Source organism: Miniopterus schreibersii (assembly GCF_964146895.1).
Source record: "Miniopterus schreibersii genome assembly, chromosome: 1".
NCBI lineage: Eukaryota > Metazoa > Chordata > Mammalia > Chiroptera > Miniopteridae > Miniopterus > Miniopterus schreibersii.
This window is the reverse complement of record NC_138101.1, coordinates 180344009-180367544: the sequence shown is the minus strand read 5'-3', so window position 1 is coordinate 180367544 and position 23536 is coordinate 180344009. Positions and strand designations below refer to the sequence as shown.

Sequence of the window (23536 nt, the reverse complement as noted above, 5' to 3'; positions counted from 1 at the left end):
TTACGTATTCATTCACTCAAATATGTATTAGTGCCTGTGTACCTGGTATACACCAGGCTAGAGACAATACATGGAGTGATGTACTAACAGTCACTTTTTCTAAGCAGCATCCATTCTATGTAGTGACTTCATATCATGGGGCCGATTTGCCATTTACGCAGAAATGGGCAGTTGGAGCTGTACATTTTCCATCCACGGCCTCTGGTAGCCCAGGACTGCTGTCCCGCTCCTTCCTTCCAGGGCTCTGCAGCTCCACGCCCTGCAGAGAAATGGCTTTTGCAGCAAAGCTGGAGGCACAGACCCTGCGGGGGCACCTGGGCACTGGCCCTGCCTCCTCTCGCGGAAGAGGCCTTGCTGATTTAATCTGGCTACAGACACAGGAAAGCCAGTTGCTTTAAAATGTCCTGGGAAACACAGGGCATAGGTTGGTTGTGAAAGTTCTTCCCAAAGTCTCTGAACAAAAAGGGGGTGGGGATGTGGAATGGGTAAGAACTGAGCTTCTGGGAGCCGAGAGAGGCCCCCCTACAGGATGGGCTCCACGCAGGCCCACCGGAGAATCTGGGGGGCAAGGGAAACTTTTGTGACGTACACCACATGTGCTTGCACTCTGTTCACACAGCTCTCTCCCAAAGGAAGGGGTTTTGTAGCTCAGCTGACTTGCCCCTTCCTCTGATCGTGCGGGGGGCTGAGGCCGGGGCTCTTTCCCTCTCGCGCCGCATCAGTGCTTCGGGTGTTATCCCTCTCCTGTTGGTGAAGGGGACCTGCTTCACAAAGGCATTCAGTAGCTAACTTGTAGACACACGCCATCAAAGCAAGATAGATACACGTCAAAACAAGGTAGACACACATCAAAACAACATAGATTCACATCAAAACAAGACAGACACGAAGGACATGATGCCAAGCGTTTCTCAGCTAGCTAACCATGTTAATACCTATCATGGGAGAGGGGAACATTTGATTTTGATTTTAATTTAAACCTGAATCTGTCTAGATTTTAAACCGAGGTTAAAATGTACCAATGCCCCAGTTTTTAAGTCATTTATCTGTCAGAGGTTCGCACTGTGGCCGACCTAATCCTTAGAGGGTGGAGGGTGAGCAATGCCAACGAGGTCAGGAACAGCCCACGTTAGTACAATAGCTCTAGTGTCCTTTTGGTTGCTCCCAACAACAATTAATTTCTTTCTTTCTTTGTTTATTTCTTTGTTCCTTCCCTTCCTTCCTTCCTTCCTTCCTTCCTTCCTTCCTTCCTTCCTTCCTTCCTTCTTTCCTTTTTTTAAGCAAAGTACATTCAGCAGTAAACATACCCTTTTAGGAACTGTCCCTAAACCACACAGTATTCCCTAGTCCTTTGGCCATTTCTCTAGGCATGCCTACGTACAAAGCCATCTCCAGTCAAGTGTCCCAAACGAGTCTTCTGCTTTTTGTGTTAGTCTTAAATAAGTCAACCACACTGAGAAAACAAATTTTAAAAGTCTTATCTTCTCCTTGAAGATTTACGGCTACCGAGGCGAGGGAGGCACAGAGGGTGATCTTCACAGCAACTTCAGGATCGGAGGCCCCGAACCATATAGTCAGAGAGGGGCACTTGTGCCATTTCGGGGGAAATCCCAGTTCCCAGCCTCCCTCCTTGTGCTCCCTCTACCCTCCCAATCTCCCTCAAAACCTCTCATTTGGTCAAATCTTTAAGAGAGGCCAGAGCTGCTTATTTCACGGTAGGGATGAAAAGCTTCAAGTGCAATCACCTTTGCAGGAAATTTAGAAGCGAACAAACTGAATGAATTTAAATGGAGTTAAAAGTGAGGTATCAGAGCCTTTGCGGATGTGGCTGAGGCAAGAAAAAGTCAAAGGGCACTGCCTCCCAGAGACGGTGGAGCAAGGCACACGAAGGTGGAGACAGCATGCCAGGCGGGCAGTCAAAACAAGCTTCTGACTCACTGCTCGGCCCCAGGCAGCTCCGCCAGGTAAGCCTCGGTGATTAAAGCGCCCTCTCACCAGCCTCCAGCTTCCCAACTATTTTAAGAAAGCAGCAATCGATGTTGAGAATAGGCTAGATTCTCTCATTAGAAAAATCAAAGAATCTTACACAAAGCAACAGCCATTTAGAATTTCCTAATTGTAAAAACAGGACAGATTAATTAAATCACTTTAGAGAATCAAATAACTAAAATGTGCACCAGCTGAAAGCACGGTGCGGAAATTACTATTTTTAGGAGGCACACACCAGGGGCCTACCAGATAGCGAAGACTTGAGGCTTTGAGGGCCATTAGGTCTCTATCTCAGCCTCGGGCGATCTGTTAACAGATGGGTGTGGCTCAGTTTCCATAAAACTTTATTTATAGAAACAATTGTGCAGGTCAAGAGCTACATAGTTTGCTGACCTCTAGCTCACATCATGTTAAACAGAAGATACACCGTTTTCCATTCAGACCTTCTACGTCATAACCCCTTACAAAGGATCAGGTGCTAAAGTTAGCAAAACGATTGTCAGAATTACCTCTCAAAGCACTAATTCAAAAGAAACCCAAAGAAACTCAAAGAAACCCAAAGCACTAATTCAAAAAGACATATGCATCCCTATGTTCATTGCAGCATTACTTACAATAGCCAAGATATGGAAGCATCCTGTGTCCCATGATAGACAACTGGATAAAGAAGACGTGGTAAATATATGCAAATAGAATATTACCTGGTTAGAAAAAAGAATGAAATCTAATCATTTATGACAACATGGATAGACCTAGAGGGTATCGTGCTAAGTGAAATAAATCAGAGAGAGAAAGACAAATGCCGTATGATTTCACTTATATGTGGAAGCTGAAAAACAAAATAAATGAACACACAAAGCAGAAACAAACCCATAGATGCAGAGAACAAACTGTTGGTTACCAGCTGGGAGGGGCTTGGGGGGCTGGGTGAAAAAGGTAAAGGGATTAAGAAGGACAAGTTGGCACTTACAAAATAACCACAGACATGTAAAGTACAGCGTAGGGAATATAGTCAGTAATATTTTAAGAATTATATGTGGTTCCAGGTGGGTACTAGACTTCTCAAGGCGACCAGTGCATAAGTTATATAAATGTCTAATCGCTATGCTGTACACCTGAAACTAATATAATATTGAATATCAATTATAATTGAAAAAAAAATTTAAATGGAGAAACTGTCTCAAGAGGCAGGAGTGATCAACTCCATTAAATGAACTTAAAACAAAACACACAAAACAACCTCTTAAATTCTAGGCCTGCCTGTGGGAAAAGCCACCTACGGAAGGAAGAGCGTATGTGTCCCGCACCGAGTTCCTTCTAAGCAGTTCCCTCCGACAACCAGAGATCTCGGGCCGCTGGAATTCTCTCTCATTCCAGGAGCTTCTCATAACGTCAAAGAAAATGTGAAAGGAAGTCAGTGCATACAACCACCTTGAATAATGCACAGGCTCCTTTCAACGATACAGTCTCCTGGACCTTCAACAGGGTTTTAGATCACCTTTACTGCAGTGTTGCTCAAATATGTACAAAACTAACCCAAGTCCATGCAAAGGGCCTTTGCTTATAGCCCTTAAACAATTCTGAAACCAAAATTGATGTAAAAAGTAAATACAAAACTAGTAAGAGTCAACGGCATTCAAACAATGCAGCGGATGATGGTGCTCTGCTGTGATTAGATCTGTTTGCAGCGCAGATGTGATTTAATTCATGCTTTATAATGAATTACAACAGGCTGCCACAGCCCCAGACTATGGCAAAGCATCGCCCTGCTGCCCACAGGGCCCTGGTAGGGCACACACATCATTTACAAGCCAATTCCCCTTCTTTCTCCCCCTCGCTGGCCAGTGTCACGCCATTCAGAAAAACAAACAAAATCCCTGAAATTTGGCAGCACGTTATCAGAATAGATGCACAGTTACCAATATCAAAGGGAACTCAAAGTGCCCCCGAGGATGCACCTGAGCACCCCGGTTTGAGAACTACTGCTATGGACACTATTATGTTTCTGCAGCGACTTCGGTCCTCCACGCCTCCTGGGATCTATTATTTTCACCATTCAGGTGACCCTGGCATTGACTTTATTCTGCCCTCTACCTTGATCACCGGCTCCTTCAGACTAGAGATCAAGGCAGGAGGACTGTTCCCCGGGAGCTCAGGTTCTAACCTGCGTCCCAGCTATAGGACAAGAAAGTCACTGATCTTCTCTTAGCCACAGCTTCCCCATCTGCAGGCTGGGGCCTTGAACCCCCAGGGCCCTCCCATCTCCTACATTCTCTACGCCATGAGCTGAAAGAGAGGGAAACGAGCCAAAGCGTGGTGTTCTCACTCGGCTGTGCACAGGGTCCGGCAAAACGTGTCACTCAGAGAAGGAGCCCTGAGCGCCTGCTCGCTGGGAGAAACACCAGGGCAAGAGGAGGTTACGGCTAACACGGACCCCAGAGGTCATCGGGTCCACTGTCCTTATTTTGTAACTTAATTTATGTGACTATCTGCTCTGGGCTGGGCCTTATACCAGATGTTAGAGGTATGACAGCAAATACGAGAAAGTACTTGCTCTTAGGGAGCCTAAGTTACAGTGCAGGGGGCTAAGTAAGCCAGCAATCAAATATAATAGCAAAAAAAATACAGTAAGTCTTCACTTAAAGTCAGTAAGTCCTGTGACTTCAAGCGAAGCGACACATAATTTTAGCACAGGCTAACTGATATAAACGAGAGTTAAGTTCTCAGGCATCTCAGCAACGTTGAGAGGACTAACGTTGCAACAACACTGTTGCAAGAAAATAATGTTGAATGAAACAATGTTATCCAAGGACCTGCTGTGTGTGTGTGTGTGTATTAAAAATAGTAAAAGTGTCTATATATGCAAAATAGTGTTTATATTTCTATAACATATATAATATATAACATATATAATTCTTATATATAATATTATACATGTAAATAAAAGTTGCTGTGACTGCTTCAGGAGCACTGGTGGGCCCCCGCCCCTGCCCTGGGGGAGCAGGGGAGGCTGCTGGAAGGACATCCCCCGCCAGTGAGTCCTGAGTCTCAGTGCTACGGAGACAACAAGCTGCGCCGGGGAGCAGGGCCGGCCGGGCCCACACGTGCCCGAGCTCTGAAGGACACCAACTCATCTCCAGTGGACGGCCGCCAAGTGGAAATTCTGGCCCCGATGTGCCATGCCTTCTTATTTTTCAAGAGAATCGGGATTATTTGGAATTTTAAAATAAAAATTACTGATTTTCAAATTTTGGCGCTTAATTTTAATTTTTAAAATACTCTTAAACAAAGCCTCCCCCCAGCCCAGGTGCTGCCCCCTTGTGCCCTCTCTCTTTACCACGGTTCCGCTGGGCCCTTTCTTCTTGCGTTTGCAGAGTTCTGCCTGTGTGTCCATGGAAGGGGGGGGACCAGCAGACACAGGCCTCGGGCCCGAGACGTATCTTCAATGGTCTCAGGCAGACACTGACACAGGCATGTGAATAAAACATGAGAGAATGTTTGGCATGTAGGGGACTAGAACGGGGGATTCTAAACATTTCTTCCAGTTAAACAACCCTTTCTTGAGCTCTCACATGGCTCCAACAGGAGGTCATAATGCACTTCATGAGTTAAAGTGACTTAGGTCTCTGGGAATTTAGATTTCAAAAGCATTGACCAAATTTGGCTCTGAGTTTCTCTCCAACACTTAGCGTTCAGCTGCCACCTCAGCCTGGGGAAACTTTCGTTTCATGTTAGCGAAAGCTCATGTCAGGGGACGGAAGCCCAAGATGGGAGAAGCAGAACCCATGTCGTGGTTCCAAAGTAGAAAATGAAGCTTTGATGTGCACTTGGTCAATGAATGAAAATCGAATCCCAAGTACTCGAAGAGGAACGTTGCCATGGGATTTTTGCAAAACATCACTGCTGAGGATGATAATTCCATGGTACACATATTTCCCCCTGTTTCTGCTTTTTTCTCCACTTGGCAAAGATCATCTGAATAGTTATGGAAAGAGAAAACCTGGTGTCAAGGATACCACTTCAGCGTTTCTGGGAGGCGCGGAGGGGACGTCCTATGACGGCAGAGGCTCTGGGTGTCCCTTCCTTCATGCACCACAGCAACTCTGGGGGTGGCTCAGCTCCTCTCCTCCCACCCCACAGGGGGTAGGCAATAGCATTAATCAGCCACTGCCTAATCGCCAGCTGACTAATTAGTGAGGAGGGGAGCTCCCAGGTCCCTGCTGTGTCTTAATAATTAATCCATAAACTGGTTAATCTGTCAGCCCCTTCCCTTGATCTCTCAGTGAAAATCCACCGTGGGCTCTATCCCCCAGTTACACAAGAGACAAACCCAAGAGTTGTCTTCAATATTTCCTCTCTCAATACCCCCCCATCACTTACCAAATGCTCAAGGTCTCTCCTATCTGTCTTCCCGTTTGTATTCTCACTGTTTCCCCTTGGTTCAGGCCTCCCCACCTCAGGTCTCAACCACCAAAACACTCCTACTAGGTCTCCCAGCCTATTTCCTCTTACCCCCCAACCCCGGCTCCCTTTTGATATCTATGTGAAACAGCCGCACACAGTGCGTCACTCCCCTGCTAAAACCTTACCTAAACCCCCACTGCCTGTGAAATCAAGATCACACCCTGCGTGCGGCATTCGGCATCTCCCCGGACCTGTACCTGCTGCACTGCCTCAGAGAATAAGCCTTTATTCTTAAGTCAACCCCATCAAGTGGGCCAACAAAGGGCTCAGTTCTGGGGCACTGCCTATGGGGGAAAGGGTGCGGCCTTGTATGAGCGCTACTAGTGCAGTATTTCCAAGGCCTGACCTTTCCCCACAGCAGGCTTCCAGCAGAAGTGCAAACAGCGGCCAAGGGCGTCCGCCGTGGCCACGGGGAGTCATTCAGACCAAGTGTTGGGGCCTTACTCTCATGAACACTTCAGTCTGTGCTCAACTTCAGTGAAGGTCTTTCAAGCGAACAAGACTAATAGGAGACCGTGCCTCAAGGCCAAGCCAATTTAGCCTGAAGAGAGCCAGTTCCAAGGAAATCCCTCCAGGTGCAGAGGGGAAAGTGAACCTGAGAGAGTGAAAGAGAGAGAAAGTTATATTCTACCAGGAGATGCTTTTTACTGCCAAGTATTTATTTATTTTATTGCCTTTAATTCACTGTGGTGCCTGCACCAAACAGCCTCTAAGAGCAAGGACAAGCAAATTGTATGTTTTAAGGGAGCATGTTTTAAGGAAAAGGGGGTCTGGACATTGGCAAGGTCTTAATGCTAAGAAAAGGTTCCTAATCTCCTTTGCCTTTTTGCCGGAAACTGAAAGGGAATCTCCTCTGGTACCGTCTCCTAACAGAGCGAGCTTAGTGGGGATGGGAAGATGACAAAGCTCAGAGTTACAAACCCAGGAGGAGTTCTTGCTGTGCTGCAGGCTGCTGGGCAAGTCAGTTCATAGCCTCTGACATTCACTGTCCTCATCTGTACAGCGATGGCCTCACTTCTTACCATCTCGCTCCCTCCTCCGAAGGGTTTGTTTGAGGCCGCTATCAACAGAGATAGCGACACAACCTAATCAATCTACCCGTCACAGTCACTGTGGAGACGTGAAAGAACCCACAGGGGGTGAAAAGGAGGTGCTGTTACCCCCACAACTGGGAAAACAGCCATTTAAAGTCCCCAGATCCAGACTAGACTGGTGGTGAGCCCACAGTAGAGTAAAACAGATGCTGTATTATCAAGTTGTACACCTGAGATTTATATAATGTCATTTACCAATGTTACCCCAATACACTTAATAAGAATTTAAAAAACAAAAGCCTCCCCATCCAGTATCATGGGGTTGCACTGGAAGCACATGAGATGAACCCCCATTAATTGTTCATTAATCGTCGCTAATCGAGCCACTGTGCTGTGAGAGTTACGGACGAACTCGGTCCTGCTCCCGTTGAACTTACTACCAGCTGGAAGAGCCAGATCTTAATAAACAAAACGGCCCAATGCCTATCTCCTTGCCAGATGCTCTCAAGGAAGGGCCCTCGCTCCCCCGAGGACACAGAGGAGGAGCGTGACCTCGAGAAGGGGTGCCTGAGTGGGTTCTGAAGGATGAGCAGGGCCGGCCTAGGCAGGTATCAGAAAGGGGACGACCACGCAGGGGCCTGGGCGGAAGGAGCCGCGTGGGTTCCAGACAGGAAAGGGGCCACGAAGGTCGCTGCGAATGGAGCCTACCCGGGAGGACAGGTGCGGCGAGGCCTACGGGGGGTGGCCTCGCAGAGCAGCAGCAGTGAGGGTCAAGACTTCATTTACAAGCACAGATGCGAACCATAGTTTGCTTACTACATTTTTAGAAAATAGTGCATTAAGTATTTTTTATGTTGACTACTGACTTCTTATTTTTTTTAAAAATCCTCACCCAAGGACATTTTTTCCCATTGCTTTTCAGAGAGAGTAGAAGGGGGGGAGAGAGAGAGAACCATCAACGCGAGCGAGACACATCGAGTGGCTGCCTCCCGCACCCGCCCCGACCAGCGCAGGGCATCGAGCCTGCAACCGAGGTACGTGCCCTTGGCAGGAATTGAACCCAGGGTCCTGCAGTCCGAGGGGCCTACGCTCTAACCACTGAGCAAAACCGGCCAGGGCGACTACTGACTTCTTTTTAAAATCCCCACCCGAGGACATGCTCAAAGAGAGGAAGGGAGAGGGAGAGAAAGAGAGAAGCATCGATCGGGTGCCTCCCACACTCGCCCGACGGGGAGCTCAAGCTCACAACCTAGGCACGCGCCTGAGCGGGAACGGAGCCGGCAGCCTTCCCGGGCCTGGGACAACACTCAGCCGACGGAGCCACTCCAGCCCGGCCTTGCCGCTGACTTTCCCACACGCCTTTACAGTCTGTACCCTCGCCTGGGCCTGCTCATCTTAACCCTCGGGGAGCCGTGCAGGGCTTCAAGCCAAGGAATCCCATGATTAGCTCCCCCGCCCTTCCTGCTTTAAAGTACACCGTGAGCGTCACTCGGCAGAGTGCTGAGGAGACAACCTTTAAAATACAGCGGCCAGCCCGGCCGGGCGTGGCTCAGCGGTTGAGGGTTGACCTAGGATCCAGGCGATCGGGGTTCGATTCCCAATCAGGGCACATGCCTGGGTTGTGGGCTCGATCAATGACTCTCTCATCATTGATGTTTCTCTCTCTCTCTCTCCCTCTCCTTTCCTCTCTCTGAAATCAATAAAGATATATTTAAAAATAATAATAATAATAATAAAAATACAGTGGCGAGGAAGCCTGTCCATGGAAAATGAGAAAGGATAACAGACCCACTGTAAAAATAACCATATTGCTGGTGAGCGGAGACCAACCTATGATTGTCTGGTACCTAGTGCTGGTTTGACACTTTACAGGACAACCTACCTTTCTAATCTCAAGGATTTGCAGAGATTTCAGAAAGACTAATGTAAGGATTACCATCTAGAAAAGAGGTGCCATTAGGCATTTCTGCCTAACAGTGTAATCCACCCTGTGATGCGCCCCCAGCCTGCGGGTGAGCTGGGATCACATGGACAGGAATGAACTATGTATCCCATATTCTCAGACCCCACGCTGCAGGCCCCAAATTCTCAGCGTAATTCTACAACTCTCTGGGCTCTTCCCACATATGTGCACCAACACACCTCATCCAGGGAGCCCCATGGGGGGGCCCAGGCCCAGGCCCAGGCCCAGGGCAGCCTGTGAGGAATCAGGGTCTGGGGCCCTCCACTGCCCTTAAAGTACCAAAGGGGCTGACCAACTGCTGCTGGGCGGTTACTCAGGGGGCCTCTTCCTCTGCCCGTCACCTCGGGTGATCCTACAAGTGGCCACAATGCCAGGAGCAGAAGCCGTCTCCCAATAGCTGCCACGCGCCCAAGTTCTAAGATGCTGTCTCTCTTTCCCCACTGGATTCACAGAACCAAACCATGCTTGAGGGCTACTCTGCGCAGTGAAATCACCAACAGCAAGCACAAAAACGCAAAAAATGTGGCACCAAGAGAGAAGAGGACACCCACTTACAGCGTGAGAGCTGCAACAGGCAGGCAGAGGGGCTCGGTCGGCCTCCCCGGGAACACGCGCACCGAGGGGCCCGACCGGCCCACCTGCCCGCGCGGGTCCGCGGAGGGGCGTGGGAGCACGGCGAGGACTGCGGGGCGCTCGGGCTGTGCACGCGCCTTAGCGAGCGGGGAGTTTACAAACGCGAAACCCGCAAACCCGTCAGTCACCAGGATCGACCGTGCAGGGCGGGGCAAAAGGAGCTGTGCAGTTTGCACGGAAAATAACACAACAATTAACAAGTAACGATACGGGAATACAGCGTGTCGAGTACTTGCAACTGTAACCTGCTCTCGCCTCACCCTGTGTTATTATTTTCTCCGTTTTACGGATGGGGAGTTTCTAAAGAAAGGAAAAGGCAACCGGAGGGAAGAGGAGAGGGGCGGGGAGGGGAAGAGAGAAGAAAGTGAGTCTTCATGTCTTTGCGGGAGCGCTAGTGAGGGGTCAACCGGGAAGCCCCTGCTAGTGCTGGGCTTGCCTTTGACTGGAAGTTTAAGCTGCGCTTTGCTTCTTTGCCCGTGGCCAGGACAGGGGAGAGCTGCTAATCTCTGGTACGTGCCGGCGCTCAAGGCCTCTGCCGGCTTGGAAGAAATCTAATCTAAGGAGCCAAGTCACATTTTTACAGCAGAACTAGTAACCACTAGTGCTAACAGACCCCCCTCCCCGTGTGCCCTGGCATTTCAGGGTGACAGGGTCAGCCCAGCACACTGCGGTGACACGATGGGACATCTTTGGAAGATGTCGCCTTCGTGTCGGTCGCGTTTTGCGTCTGTGATTTTCCAGGATATTCAGCACACGCTCAGCAGCACTCCGTAAAGCAATGCTCGCGTGTTTAGGATCAAGATTCTTAATGTCAGTATTTTAAGAAAAATCAATGCATATATTTGAATAAGCTAGTGCATTTGCTTAAGCAAATAAAAACCATAAGCCAATAACAATGGCTTTACATTTTCCAAACTCTTCAGAGCTTCCGGGGCCTTTCCTGTTCATTCTCTTTCTTGAGGCCTTTGTTGTGGTTGCAAAGCAGCAAACCCAAGTAGCCATGATTTCGGACATCTCCCACCCAGGGCAAAACCGACCCTTCCACCTGAGCGTGTGTGATCATTACATCAGCCTTTCTGCGTCTGAGCACAGGCTTCTCAGGGGCTCAAAAGGGGCTCTGTTGCCCCAGAGACAGACGTTATTCCTGTGCATTTATGCAATTCAGATGCCACAACTGCTTCTACTGACTCACTGAAGCTGGGACACTTGTATTCAGCTTCTATTTAAATAGCTCTTATTGCCACAGTAGCTGGGCTCTTGGACCAGTCTGCTATTTTTACAAGAGAACAGGAAAACAATGCTGATGAAATTAAAAAAAAAAAAAGGTTGGCGCTCAGGCCTGTCAGGGATCCTCCTCCTTGGCAAGCAGAGCGGGAGGGTGAGCCAGGTCAAACTGTCCCTAATAAATGGCGTCAGTTGTCTGGGATGTTTTTGTTATCCCAGACAGAAATAGGTCACCTCCGCACACTCCAAGTTGGCCAGTTAGTCAAGTCCTTGTGAAGTAAATAAAAGCGTAGATATTGAGCAGAAACCCTCTGCCCTCCCAGAGGAGGCAGACCCAAATTCCTGGAGATTAACACATCAAAGCCACTTACATGAAATCTACCTCCCTCACCAGGGACAGCGGGCAGGCTCACATTAGGGTGGTGACGTACTAGGCAGTTATTACGCAAGCTCTGGCCGTATTTCATCTGTACTCGTGCCCAGCAAAATACACTTAGAAGGAACACGGGGCGGGAGAGCAGACGGATTTTTATCTACGTTGAGAAGGATTCTTGGTCTCCCTCTGGTTCAGCAAGAGAGAGAAAGGAGATCAGAGAGAGAAATGGGATCAGGTGGTGGTGTCTGCTTCGATCTGTGGAAGAGCAAGGGCAAGAGCCTTGACCAACATCTCCAGTCTAGGCTTTGGAGTCAAAAGTACTGGATTCAAATCACGGACACCCTCACCAGCTGCCTCTAGGCCAATCCCCTCTTAGAAACCCTTTCTTCCATTTATATAAAAGAGGTAATAACGATACTCAGGATTGTTGTGAGGATCAACAGCATGATGTTTGGAAAGTGGTCGATATCTCAGAAAACTGTACAAACGCTAATTTTTATTACTTATAATTAAAGAAATTTCTTTCATGTGGAACATTTCTATCTACTTCATGATCTCCTCCAAATAATTCACACTAGAGGATGTTAAACACATCCTATTAGTGTTAAACACATTACGAGGATGTTAAAACATCCTACTGTTCATTTGTAGTGTTGCCATTTGTGGTATTAAATATTGATACTGATTGAAATAAATGTGTTACTGAGAGGTCTTGGATATAATCATTAGTGTTATCCAGAGTTTTCTATGAGGGCATTTTGATAGGATTAGACCTGTCACAAAATGAAGCAGATCATTAACAGAAATATTCAGATAAGAATAGCACATACATATGTTTCAGAGAATTTTACACTTGTGCAAACAAATAGTCAAATAAAGAAAATGACAACAGCCAACACAATAATACCCACCTGGTGTAAATGAATCAAAATTATACCTTTTATTTTTCCTGTCAGATTGGCAAAAAAATATGTTTTGTGTGTGCTGCAGAATTTTAGTAATTAGTTAGTTACGTGCGCCAAGAGATGAAAAAGATTGAAAATCGCTACAATAAATGGTTAGGATTTTGTACGTCGATCATCTGGAATATTTACTCAGAGTTGAGCTAACAAGCAAATGTGTTTTCCAAGACGAAGGGCTTTCATTCCCAATGTCTATTGCACCCCTTGGTCCCCAAGGCTCATGCAGTCATATAGAGGCAGCTCAGATTCATAGGAGATGGAAAAAAAATTTCCTCACATCTAATTGAAGATGTGAGCACACTTGTTTTGATATTTCCTTTCTTCTTTGCTTTTAAAGTTCTCTGCAATTTCTTTCTTCACTTGCTGCATGGCCCCCTCCCCGATTCCAGGTTTAGTGTATTATTTATGTCCTTTAAACTACACTGTCCCCTACTCCCATCTCATTGCAAATTGATGTACTATTTATGCTCCAAATCGGAACTGTGTGTCCTGCCTTGAGGTTGAAAATTCATAATTGTTCTTAGTGAATAAATGATATAAAACCACTGAGAATCAGACAAGTATAAAAATGTACCTGCACCTATTCCTATACTATTATATTATTTACAGACCTACAATACAACCAACAGGCCAGACCCAGAGTCCATTAATCACACAAATTATACAAGAGGCTACATAGGTCTTGGGTCTACATTCAGGAGAGATGTATGTTGTGAATGTAAAAGATAGAGGAGTGCTTTGCAGAGACAGCCATTCAGCCACGTTGAGCACTACAATGCAATTACCTAAGCCAGGCTTTCTCTGTCCCTGCAGAAATGGAGAACTGCCATCGAATAGTTTATATCTTGCAGTACTTAGCTTGACCTCATTTTAAGGTGACATAAAGTGAAGCTACCCTAGCAGATCAAATAGCAGAGAATTTCTGAACCTGTAATTAATAGCATATCTGAAGGCCAGGAAGAATGTATTTCCAAAATCACAGCCACAAAAGCATTTACCTTTGACTTACGTGGTCTCCATCAAATATTATGGAGAATTTACCGTAATAAAAATGTGGTTGAAACCCTGGCCGGGTGGCTCAGTAGGTTGGAGCGTCATCCCATACACCAAAAAAGGTTGCGGGTTTGATTCCAGGCCAGGGCACATACCCAGGTTGCAGGTTCGATCCCAGGTCGGGGTGCATATGGGAGGCAACCGACTGATGTTTCTCTCTGACATCAATGTTTCTCTCTTTCTCTCTCTCTCTAAAAATCAATAAAAGCGTATCCTCAGGTGAAGATTAAAAAATAATGTGGTTGAAGAAGGTACTAGCTTAAGGTGGGCACAGAAAGTGGGCTGAGACACTTTTTTTTTCACTCGCATGTGACCTGAACAAGAGACAGAATGAAAAAAAATAACATCAACGACAACAACACTAGATGATTTACTAAAGTGCTTCACGATACATTTGTAAAGTTCTGCTAAAACTTGCTCATTCTGACCTTTACCAAAAACAGTCACTGGCAGACTTCCCCAGGATGGATTTTCCCTCTTAGACACGAGACAATTGCTGCTGACCTTATCTACAGCGTGTGCTTCCCTGATTTATTCCTCACTTCTTTGAAAACATCATCCATATTTTAATTTGCTCTCATCTGCCCCAAGTTTCCACTCGGCTTTCAATGCGGATGGATGTTCCTGTCGACAGTCTCCCAGAAAACCCCACCCACCACCTCTCTCTCGGTGAATTGAAAAGCACAGCAGGGCTGGACTGCACCCCAGAACCAATCCAGCATTTTAAAAATTTTTGCTGTATTTTTTTTTTTTTTTATTTAATAGAAAAAGAAGCTGTACATTTTCTGAAGAAAAATATTTGGAAAAAAACTCAAGCCTGACATCATAATGGACAGCACACTTTTCATTCTGAATTGCTGGGAAAAGCCGAACTGAACCATAATGAAAAACAAGGGGCAGAAAGCAACTCTCAGTAATTTTCCTTTCCTTTTTGCGGTAAAATGGCCACTTAGTATAATCTGTGAGTACACACGCATTTATTATTGACAATCACTCTATTTATATAATAAAGACAAATTGTTGGCAACTCAAATTAACAGTAACGTGAGCTGCTCTTAATGCCCTGTATTAGGCACACCCAGGGCACCTAAATGCCACCAGTTAGAAAATAAAGAACCCTGTATTGTTAGTAGAATTATCAGAGAAACAACTTGCTCGTATTCAAGTTTAGAGAGCCTGATTGCTGTACCACATCGTCAAGATATTTTCAAGACAATACTCCTCTCCCCAGTCTGGCGGAGGGGTCCTCACCCCGAACAAGGCGGGCCAGGATTCAGTGCATTATGTGCAGGAATCAGCTCAGTCCTGCTAGGCCTCATTCTATGGCATCCGTAGGTTTTCCATATCCCACACCGGGAGGCTCAAATCCCAGCAGTGTCAATTCAGCTTTTTATTCTTCAAAGGCAGACACATTTGAGTCATAAGCAATTCTGTCTCTTGCAGAGCTGCAAATGATGGCAGAAACGAGTGTCCTGTGAGCACCTTCTGGCCAGGAAGGCTCTGGCTTTCAACAGCGTCTGCACAGCAATTAGAAGCATCTAGATCAAAACATCAGGTAACACAGCCTACTTGGCACAGTGTCATAATAACCACCCGGCTAAGCTCGTTATTTCATCTGCTACTCACCTAGTCATGAAGGTCAAGGGTGGAAATTCCCGTTTCCCACAATGAATTAACCAGAAAGACCCAACCGTGGCTTTCTAAGATGTGAGTGATTGTTAAAGGGGGACAAATAAAGCAGAGTATTTCTCATTAAAGCAGCACTGTAGAGACACCGAAGGGATGTGTTACAATGTCGTTTCCATCCTCTGACCAGACTTTCCAAAATTAAGGGAGCACCTGATTGCAAATAGAGGTACAGAATTATGAGACAGGAGGTTTCCTACGCTCTAGCTCTCTTGGCTATTCGAAATACATGGTGAATTTTCAGTTTTTAAAATTGATGTTGAACCTAAATATGCCTTGGGGGAACAGATTTGGGGGCATTTCTGAGACAGAATCTCCCATGATAGCCAACTGAGCCCATAATGACCCGAGACAGCCTTTTTCAAATGAGAAGTAAGAACATCTGTGTATCATAAAGCCTGAGATCAAGTTGCCGCCATCTGTCTTCTATAAAGTGTTATAATGGGATCCACTCAACAAGTGCATCCATTTTAGTCAATTAAACAAACACCGTTGAGCATCTTTCACATTCAGTCCCAGCAGCAGCTGCCGTATGGAGGACACCTTTGTCTAGGCCAACTCGTGATCTCCGGTTGTGAGATTTCACTTACTGGGGACACGTGTTATGCAAGCGCTGTATCCAACGCGGGGCTCAAACGAAAGCAGAGACGCAATGCGCTGACGTTTAGCCGATCACATCAGTTCTTGGCAGTTTTAGTCACCACATAAATAATGGGGCAAAATGAACTTGGCTCATGATTCTCCCACCAGCGAAAGCCCAACCTTCCTTCCTAACCTCCCATTCGTTTCTCACCACTGAATCTGAAAATCCATCTCCAGTAGAGATGGCCTGCAGGACCAACACAGAGAAGACACCAAGTATATCACTTAACCGAGAGCAAGTTTCCTGAGACATGTGCATATACATGTGCATAGATTTATGATATATAATACATAATATATAATATTGTGCAGACAATATATACATAGGAGCGTGTGAGTTCTGGTATAAAAATAAACTTTAGAAACCGCAACCTGATTTTTATAGTCCCCCAAAGGTAACTAAATACCACTCACTAAGCCTCAGGGGTGTTGTAAGGATAAGCCAACATTTGTAAAACACATCGGCTTCCTCCCCTGGAAGGCATTACTAGCTTACACAGGGGAACCATGACATCATCTCGAAAGGACTGCTGAGTGAGGTTCTATGGAAATCTAAGAGTCCAAACGCATCTTCAATCATCGCAGTTCTTGATTTTTGCAAACGGCACAGCCCATTAAGAAGGGAATGAAATTGATTTCCTTGGAAGCCCCACTCTGCCAACGAGCCATTTTCACATCCCTGAACAGTCTGGATCTTTGCAAAACTTCCAAACTTGAGTGAATTAGCCAGACCCAGAATCACAAAATGCAAGGCCTCAGGGAATGACCACGAGGCACAGGCAAGCTCGTCACCATAGACTGAGAGCCCAGTTCCTGGAGTCAGAGCTTGGGAAAAAATCCTAAGGGATGCTGGGCAGGTTCCTTAACTTCTCTGGGCTTCAGTTTCCTCCCGTGCAAAACGGTATAGTAACAATACCCGCCTCAGGGGCCGTTGTAAGGATTAAATGAGAAAATGCACACAAAGCACTTGTCAGTAACTCAGATTTCAAAATGGAAGTTCAGGCTAATTGAACTCACGTTATTTACTGTTTCCCCTCCTCTGTCACTAATGATAATGACGATTAGGCAAAGATGTGCTATCAGGCCATGAAGCTTTACAATACAAACCAGAGAACACGCGTTTCCTTCTCCTGCTTCAGAAAGAGGCATCTCCCCCTTAAAAAAATCTCTTCACATATCACCCCTAAGATATTTTAGGTGAGAAGTGAAGGAAAGGTAAAATTTGTAGAACAGCTGATCTTTGAGGGTTTTTTTTACCTGTTGTAAAACAGATTATTCTTGATTGGACTATGCTCTCTACCAGGAATGAATAAAATACTTTATGAGTATACTAGCCAGGGAAGGCAGCTGCTGTAACAACTCCCAAATCTCAGTGGTAATACTAAGAAAACTGGCACATGTCCCAATCCGAGACGGCTATTCCTAGGGGCAGCTCTGCTGGGTGGCTCTCCTTTAAGCCACAAGGCTCCTCCCATCTAGCGGCTCTGTCGTCTCCTAGGGCAGCGTTTCTCAAACGGCAATGTGTGTAAGTATCACCTGGGAATCCTGTTAAAATGCAGGTTCCGAATCTCTCCCCTGGATACTCTGCACCCACTCGCAGAAGAGCAAGAGAAAGGGCACGTGATTGTTTGGGCAGCATTACATCGCCTCCACTAACGCCCACTGGCCGGTCTCAGGCACTCGGCCACACCTAACTAAAAGGGAGGCTGGGTAATGTAATCCAGCTTCGTGTTCAGGAGGAAACAGTTTTATTAATAGTTAGCCACTCTCTGCCGCAATAAGAAAAGAAGCAATAAACGAAAGAGATTTCAAACATCTAAATCATTAATCCTTCCTACTTGTAAGCCTCAATTAAATTTATTCAGGAGCAAGAGCCTAGATAAGCCATTGTTTCTGTTGAAACTCTAAAGCCATAGTCTACAGCATCCATTATAAATTGTTAATGCTGTCATAAAGAAATACACCATAAACATGAACTTCTTAAGCAAGTCATAAGGGACTGTCTAAAGTTTCTTCTTCTAGAGACTGAATAAGTAAGTTATCTTCTTAGAAAATATCTGTATTGTAATTCAACAGAGTTTATGTTAACCCCTAACACATACAGAAACATGTTCACCCCTTGAATCCAAAAAATATCCCTGATTCTTAAGTCATCATTCTACTAAAAGAAGCAATTCAGAAAGACAAGCGTGTTTCCAAGTTAAAGGGAGAGCAAGGAAAAGGCTCAGTGCCTGCAAAAAACTGCTTAATGATTGGATTCTACCTTATCCAAAGAGTAACAGCTTCTTAAAAGATAATTCTTTTTTTTAAAAAAAATATGCCTTTATTGATTTCAGAGAGAGGAAGGGAGAGAGAGAGATAGAAACATGAATGATGAGAGAGTCCTCTATCGGCTGCCCCCTGCACGCCCCCAACTGGGGGTGGAGCCCGTAACCCAGGCATGTGCCCTGACCGGGAATCCAACTGCTGTCTCCTGGATCATAGGCCAATGCTCAACCTCTGAGCCACGCTGGCAGGGCAAAAAGATAATTCTTAATATGTAACTTTACTTCCCGTGCCTGGTAACTGTTGATTCAAAGTGGTTGTAGTGTGGCAGTGGGGAGCTATTTTCTTGCCACAGGTAAAACCACCTGTGAGCAAAGGGGAGAGAGATTTGGAGGTCTTTTAGCCATGAGAGGGTAGGAGAACAAATTAATTATGAACATCACCTTAAAGTAAGACCACTCTTGGGCAAGAAGGGCCCCTGCCTGGGACCCCAGGCTTTGGAGGGCTCTGCTCTAGCTCTTCCTTGTCCCAGGACAGGGAGCCCAAGGTACCAGGGGATGTGCCCCAGCAGTCCCCACCTCCTTCTAGACCAGCACTGCCCAGCGGAAAGGCTGGGGGGGGGGGGGACGACACAAATGCAAACTTCATATACAACTTTAAAGTTGTTAGTGGCCACATTAGAAAGTAAAACAGAAGCAGGTAAAATTAATTTTAATAATATATTTTATTTAAGCTAATATATCCAAAATATTATCAATGCAATGTGTAATCAATATAAAAATATTAATGAGATCCTTTATGTTCTTCACCATCCACATTAAGTCTTCAAAATCTAGTGTGTGCTTTACATTTATAGTGCATCTCAACCAGGGCTCAACGGCCACATGGTCTGGGCCACGGGCCCTGGAACCCTCTTCCAGCAGGATCCTGAGTCCACTCCCAGGCCTGAGGGAGCCTCTCCTGAGCCTGCTCCAAGGTCCAAGGGGGACCAAAGAGCAGCTGTTTGAGAAGTGTGGGGGTGCAGCCTAGACATACAGGCTGGGTCCCACGAAAGTGTGCCAGGCACTTCACAGTGAGGGATGGGCAGGGGTGAAAAAGAAGGGAGGCAGACACAGGCCAGGAGCCAGCTCTCCCCCACCCGACCACGCACTGGCACAGGCCCTGAAGGTGCCAGGGAATTCTAAATTCAAACCGGGCCTGCAGGTCCTCATACAGGGACATTGGTCAAGGTTGAAGGATAGAACACATTAATTTTGTTGGCTTGACTTATATCTTTTAAATATTCAGCCATATGGTGTTTGGTCTTCTGTTGTATCTTAATTCAGGCCCATATTATTAAGGGAGGGGGGAGTCACTTTAAAAATCTGCTAAAAACAAAAACAGCAGCGGCATAGACTAGTAACAAAATCTGCAGTCATTCAGGGGAGGGGGAGAACTGCATACTCTAAGTCCAAAACAAGATAGTGGAGGGTCTGAGACATTCGCGAGGCTTTAGGGAGCTTCCTGTGTGATGATGGACAGCTCCCTAACATCCCGCATTTCCCACGGTGGCAACTGGGCCTCTGCACTTCATTGTTTGTAACAGGCTCCACTAACAGGTAAATGCCATGAGGTGTCAGATGAGCCCGTGTCCTCAAAAGCTTAGGGATAAAGGTAGAAATGAAGCATTGCAGCTCAAACTGGCCTTTGTTTCTGTGTTCACGCCCTCATTCCTAGCAACTAGAAAAGGACCTGGTGCACAGCACGTACTCAATAAATATTTTTTTAATGTATTGTCTTATCTACTCTTGGTTCTTTATATAAAAAGCTGTAAATCGCATGGACTGTTAGCCCCTCTAACAGAGCCTGGACACTGACACAGGCAACACAGGCTGCCTTCCATTTCTGTACATTACAAATATTATATGTTGAAAACTAGCTCAATAAGGATTAGCTATTATTATTTGCTATTAATAAGAGAACCGATATTCAGGCAATATGTGCTGGTTCAGTTACCCCGATGATTAAGTTATAAAATGCCTTTAATGGTTAATAAATAGTAACTGCTCTGAGCTCCCCCAGAGTCCTCCATCTCCACTCAAAACCCCCAGACCCCCACCTGCAATATCTCCACTATTCAGCAGCAGGTGGGCTCATGCCAGGTACAGACAGGGCCTTCCAGGAAGGTGCTTCCGTCAGGCGAGAGTTCCTGATCCACGCCCCTGCCTTCCAGGCTGTTCATTATTCTAACTATCACCCCTAGCTATTCAATATAAGCTACTGTATTTTGGGTATTTTGACCTATTTTCCCCGGAGATGATGTTTTAATTTACCCACAATAAACAAATTGTCTTTATTTCGCATTGGCTGTTAATTAGATTTCTAGAATAAGAATTCTGTTTTACCACTGATACACCCTAAAGTTCTACTACTTGTAATCATGGATGGGGTAAGGAAAGGTAAAGCAATAAGAGCAAAAGGTATCATTGGGCAGATAGCAAATTTTCCTCTGCAGAGTACTGTTATGTAGGAGAGCAGACAATTTTCATATCTAAGGTTCAGATAGTGTAGAAGAGAGTCTTACATGGTCCCCAACAGTTCCCAGCTCTTGGTATTCATGTACTTGTATAATACCCTCCCCTTGAGTGGAGGCAGGACCTGTGACTTGCTTCTAACCAATGAAATATGACAAAGATGATGGGATGTTACTGTGTGATTATATTACATAGAAGTCTAACCCCTAACTTGCTAGCAGACTCTCTTCCTTGCTGGCTTTGAATGGAGTGAGTTGCCATGAAGGGGAGGCTGACTTGGTGAGGAAGTGGGGGTGGTCTCCGGCCCACAACCAGCTAAGACCTGAGAGATCCCAGTCCAACAGCCTTAAGAGAGCTGAATCCTGCTAACAACTATATAAATGAGCTTAAACAAGGACTCTTCCCCAGTCGAGCTTTCAGATAGGTCCCAGTTCTGGACAATAATTTGATGGTAGCCTCATGAAGCAGCGGACTCAGCTAAGCCATGCCCAGATTCCTGACCCATGATACTGTCAGATCACAAATGTGTGTTGTTTTAAGCATCGATGTTTGTGATAATTTGTTATACAGCAATAGATACCTAACAGTTAGCAAATATGTTTGGGTTAAAATGCACAAATATGCATGTATACACATATATACACATATAAATTTGTGTACATGCAGAAAATTTTTAGAATAAAAACTCTTAACAGGTTATTACCTTGAGAGAAAGAGACTTTGATTCAGAGGGAGAGTAGAAAGATTTTACTTTTTACTATTTTAGTTTTGTAGCTATGTTCATATTCTGTTTGTATAAATTAAACAAATCTAGCTTAAATGTACAATAGATTTGAGACCGTTTTGTTTCAAATAATATGATCTGTCCAAGAAAAAAATTTTATTTTTAGAACTTCAATCTTATATTTCTAATGAGGATCAGATAGTTAAGCCAATAAAAATGAATCCACCAGTTTTGATGCACTAGCTTTGCAAGAAGGAGACCCTCAAGGGGCTACCTTGCTGACCTCACAGGTAGGGCCTCAGGGGCAGGGCAGGAGTGTACCTTATTAAAAAACTCACACTGAGTTGGGGAGGCGGTGCTGTGGTTCAGCTGACGCTTTTTTTTTTTTTTCAGATGATACTTTTAACCCCCACTTGACACCTCTGAAACCTCCCCTCTAAGAACAAGCAGCAGACACTATCTTTTCCTCTGGGCCACACACTCAATAAATAAACATTCTCCCTTTGAAAAAAATCTCCCTTTAAAAATGACTTATTCATATGAAATGTGTAAGTGGGCTGATAAGGAATTGAAATAAATGACTGAATCGAAGGCAGCGCCCAACATTTAAAACAGTACCTGGCCTAAAGACACACAAAATGATCTGATGAACAAATGAATGAATACAAATTAAACTAGTCCAGCTACCAGTCCTCAAAAAACCAACACCAAAACTTATGTAGAGAAAACATTCCCAATAAATTGAGACCATCTCATGAGGAATAAATAAGATGGTGGGAGTGTGAAGGGTGATCACTGCCCTCCACCACCTGGGTTACAGCTGCTGAGATCAATAGCCTATAGAAATGTGCATTTTTTCCTTATAGCATTTTCAGATTATGAAAAGGACCCACTCCAACCTATTATTTTGACCTCAAAACTTAAGAATGGCTGCTATGCTTCCTTAAATTTCTCACACTGCCTCCGTGTTTGGCCTATTTCTGAAGCCTATCACAGACAAGCCCCCGTAATACACTGGGCTAGCATGTGTCACCATACAATCAAATCTTCCCCATTCACGAAACTCCTGAACCGGGAAGCTCTTGAGTGTGTGAAACAACACAGTTCCCTATAAATTCCCTCTTCCATATAAATGGGCTAGTATGTGTTCAGGATTAACATTGGAAAAATAAATACATAGAGAAAGGAGCTTCCAATTACTAGTTATATTCGTAAGAGGAAATTATCTCACCATTGGTTAAAAACCCATAAGGTATGATGGGGTCTCTCTCTCCTGACTCTCTCTTTCTCTCTCCTCTCCGCTGTCTCCCCCCCTTCTCAAAAATGGGGGTAGTTTAAAGGGACCTGCATAGGAAAGATGAATTTTAAAATATTCAGATGAGTTATTGTTGATTAACGCTAGGATCTCTTAGAATACGTTCCCTAAGTAGTTTTGATAAATTCAGTAATACAGGGAGTTTATAAAAAGGGGTTTTTCTAGAGCGTGTGACAAATTTATATCAATGCATTATTATATTAAGCAAAGCAGGAATTGCCTGAAAAGGTTTTAACTTCCAAAATAACAGCGTGCGAACAGGCCCTGTTGAGATGAGAGAGCGCTGGAGAACCAGGCCCAGTGAAGAGGAATTCTGGAGCAAAACATCAGGAAGAGCCAGTTCTGGTGGTTGGCTGCCTGGTCTCCCCAAACACATGGCACATCCCAGCGCAGTTGCTCTTTTCAGCAGTATTTTCAGAAAACGAAGGGCTGGCATTTGTAAACATGTTGCTTGGGTGGAAAGATGCCCATGCACAGAGCAAGCTGTAAAAATCCATGCACTACATTTTGCCAGAACAAACCACCAGACCACAATAAATAAACGCAGGGCCCCAGAGGAAACCCAGCAGCACTCTTGTGAATCATGAGCTAAGAGAAAGCTAGTGGGTGCAAAACACAACTACCTGCATTCTGCTCATTAGGTGAGGCCAAATCAAAAACAAACAAACTACTGCTGCACATCTTCTGTCCTCA

General features: G+C 45.3%; 1 protein-coding gene across 5 annotated transcripts in view; it reads right to left on the bottom strand.

Annotated features, from left to right (window-relative positions):
• Positions 1–23536, bottom strand: part of RGS6 (regulator of G protein signaling 6) — a 392085-nt gene that overhangs the window by 214335 nt on the left and 154214 nt on the right. The gene's annotated exons all lie outside the window — the stretch shown is intronic.